At 47.2% G+C, this 3,695-nt stretch overlaps 1 protein-coding gene across 1 annotated transcript in view; it reads left to right on the top strand.

Annotated features, from left to right (window-relative positions):
* Positions 1–1,522: 1,522 nt before the first annotated feature.
* LOC116104688 (NXPE family member 3-like) overlaps positions 1,523–3,695 on the top strand; it is a gene marked incomplete at its 3' end in the record, with an annotated part of 54,562 nt that continues 52,389 nt past the window's right edge. The window contains exon 1 of the mRNA XM_031391181.1: positions 1,523–1,568. The remainder of the gene's footprint in view (positions 1,569–3,695) is intronic.

A 3,695-nucleotide genomic window follows, 5' to 3' on the forward strand; every position in this document is an offset into this window, starting at 1 on the left:
GAGGCTCTGACAGTATCTGACTGACACAGATGTAGAGGCTCACAGCCATCCATCGAACTGAGTGCAAGACACTCTTTAACCCTCGCATTTCCGCCCTACCAAATGGTATTGCCTCTGAGTTATGACATACCTAACCCGCCTTCCCTCCCCTTCACCCTAAGCATTCAAAGAATTTCTAACTGCCCTGTATAAGAGTGTTAAAGTGCCCAAGTCGAGGTCAAATGCCAGCACCTACATTGTGTGTGTGTGGGGGGGGGGGCTTGTGGTCCGAGTCAAGACTCGAAATAAAAGACTCTTTTGCAAATTGCAACAGACTTTCCAATTCTTGAGCTCGGTGGATTTCCTGTGGAACCAGGCATAACAGTTTAACTCCCTTTGTCCTCCCAGTGAATTTGAGAAACATGTAATTGTGTTTGCATCCTTGGCCCCTGTATTATCTATATTAAATATTCTAGGAGGAAAAACCTTTTCAGAATCCAATTTCCTCTTTAAATCATCTCAAGCTTGTTCACATATTTATTTTCAGCTATTTGCTTTGTACAAATACTTACCAAATATTTATTTACAAATAAATACAAAAGGACACCTTTTAAAACCTGAAGTTCAGCAGTCATAAATACAAAATAACATGAGTGGTTTGGGTCCTCCCTGCCTCACAGGTCTGAAATGAGAAAGTCTGTGTTTTTGATGTAAAGGGCAGGATGCAGTTCCTTAGCTAGTGCTGTGGGCACACCATTGGATGGAGGCATACTTTGGGCAGGCACCAGCAGGGAAAGCTTCTATAGTCTCAGTGACACACAACTCACTGGCTGCTTCTGGCTTTCCTCCTAGGCACGCCCTTCCTGCTTGTGTTCTCCACAGACAGAGGTGCCAACGGTTCAGAATCAAGGTTATGTTTCAATACAACTGGATTTATGGGGTTTTAATTTATTTACCTTTTCTTTTCAAGGCAGGGAGACTCAGTGGAAGGAGGGAGTACATTGAACCTCCCTTCCTTTTCTGTCTCAAGCTATTCATGTCCACCTGTTCCCACCTCTGTTCACCAGACTCCATCCTCCAAGACCTCCTTCCAACCACAGATGCTCTTCCTTGGAACTCCAGCATTACTCCTGCACCTTTCTGTGCTCTACCACACTTGGTAGTGGAAAGGACCACAGGATGTCAGGACTTCTGTGTTCCCAGTAATCATTCCGTCGGCTCACTGAAGTCCAGGATTCTTCCCGCATAGAACTGTGAATAAAGGTCCTGTTTTGCTAACTTGAACCCTGCCTCCCGCAGCACCTATGTAAGAAGGCCATCTGGACCTTAGGTTCAACCACAAAGGCTACAATTATGACCATATTTGATAATATGTACATATGTCAGTGTTCCGTGACAGTGTTCACGGAAATTGGAAGTTACCACAGCAAATCAGCTCTTTTATTGTGGGAGGGTTTATTAAATGTATAATGTTGTATGAGCTACCTGGACTCACAATATTCAACAAGAGTCTAGGCTGTGTAGATCTGTTAATGGGGCAATTCAAAGACTACAAGATTCTGACTGTGGGGTTGGTCTTTCTGGTTTTGGTAAGTACTTTCCTTGGCTCTCGTTGGCTTCCGTACTGCTTTTCTATATGTGTAGATGGGTTAACTTCTTTAATCTTAGAGAGTGGACTGAGGGAGGTCTCATAGTTATAAAATACAATGGAGTATTGGGGGAGGGTGGGGGTGGTGAGGAAGCGGTTACCTAGTGGTCCCATCCCAAGGTGTGCTCCTGAGTAATTACACCTTGCAACAGATCCTGTGTAAAGGAGGTTTGTTGGGGGAAGGGAGATGAGTGAGGGTATGGAGAAGGGGTAGAGGCATAAAAGTGGACATGTAGACAGGCAGAGAGGCAGACAGTAGAATAGCCATGAGTGTGAGTGTTCCTGCTAAGTTGGAAGGGTATCCAGGAATTTGGAAGCCCAGGAAGCACACAGCTCTGAGTAGAGAAGTTATTCCAATGAAAAGGTATCCTGAGACACGGGAGCTCAGGAACCGCACAGCTCTGAGGTAGGACAGTGACCCAAGAGAAGGGCACCCTGAGACAACCGCACAGCTCTGAGGTAGGACAGTGACCCGATAGAAGGGCATCCTGAGACACGGGAGCTCAGGAACCGCGCAGATCTGAGAGGAAGCCTCCTCAGCAGAGGTGCTGCAGCTCCTAGGGGAGGGAATCCCAGCTACACTGAGAACTCAGGAGCCTCAGCCCCGCTCTTTCTATTCCCTTCCTCCTTTCTTCTCCTCAATGCTTCTTGGCTTCTTCTGATGAGAGTCATACCAGGCAGCAAATCTCATAAAAGAGATTTATTGGAGGGTTCAGGGAGAAAAGCTACAAACTCAGGGGTGGCTGCCCTCTGCTCACAGGAGTAGGAATGGGACAAATGGTAGGGCTTATGTAGAATTTCTTAGTGGGAAGAGCTTTTCAGGACAGACATTTCAAGATTGAAGATTTGGGTATTTCAGGTCCTGATCTTGGGGTGCTCAGGGATTGGTGGCTTTTTTTTTTTTGACTCCCAGCCCTAGCCTCTTTCTCTGCGTCAGGCCCATGACTTAGAGTGGGAAGTCCTCTAGAGTGGTCCCAGGTGACCTTAGCTGAGGCACCATCTCTCTGGAGCTCCCTGGGGAGGCTGCGAAGGAGGGTCTGCCACTGTGGAGAGTTCCTGTAGGACAGCTCCTGCTGAGATAGGAAAAGGATGAGCCACTGTGGAGAGCTCCTGTGACTGCTGCAGGCTGAGGAGCAGTCCTGTTGCCTCCATTTTGACAGCTCCTGAGGGGGAATCCTATGGCAGGCATAAGCTGGGGCAGGAAGGACAGGCCAGCAGCTGCACTGCTTTGATGGATTTTGCTGGGAGTTGCTTAGGGACTATGATGAGGGTAGAGGAGATGGGGTGCACAGAAGTACAGAAAGGAGGGGAGAGAGAATGCAGGCACAGATCTTTTATATGCAGCCCACACCTGGTGCACTTGGAGGGGACAGCAGCAGCTGATGACATAAGCCATTGCTAGGTCTCTGGGAGGAGCCTAATGGAATGGCCTGTAAGCTAACATTTCTTGCTTTTTGTTTATTCAAATGTGAGGAAACAGGAAGGTGCAATGGTAGAACAGGAGTACGTTTTGTTCTCTAGACAATTTTCTGCTGACTGGGGGGCAAAGTCATTTTGGGGGACCCTAAGAAAAGTGGGATGCTGGCCAAATCCTGGGAGAGCTGGCTGTTTCACTGCTGAGAGAATATCTGCAGCTAAGAAAGTGCAGGCCCACTTTAAGCAGTCTGTGGGGCTAGGCTGGAGCACCTGTGGGTAGCTGCTCTGGATCCTTCCTGGATGCAGATCTCCAGAAAAACACCTGGACTTAACAGGAGACAGGAACACACACATACATTAGAGGGAGACGATAACGTTAGGTAGGTTAGGGAGAAATGTTTTTTCTTCAGTGTACATTTGAAACTTTTAGGCTGATGGTCCTGGTATTTGAGGGGAGAGGAGTCTCAAAACCAGGTAATGGGGGAGGAATCCCACCCTCTGGAATAGACAATAGGTGGGAAACAGGCTGTTGATTGACAGGGTACTTATGTGGATGGAGTCCCTTTGACCCATGAAAGGTGCATCCAAGTAGATTCTCTGAAGCTTACAAGAATCATTTTGAGTTTATACAAAAGATTAATTTTAGAGAGGT

This window comes from Mastomys coucha, unplaced genomic scaffold (assembly GCF_008632895.1).
Source record: "Mastomys coucha isolate ucsf_1 unplaced genomic scaffold, UCSF_Mcou_1 pScaffold22, whole genome shotgun sequence".
Taxonomy (NCBI): Eukaryota; Metazoa; Chordata; class Mammalia; order Rodentia; family Muridae; genus Mastomys; species Mastomys coucha.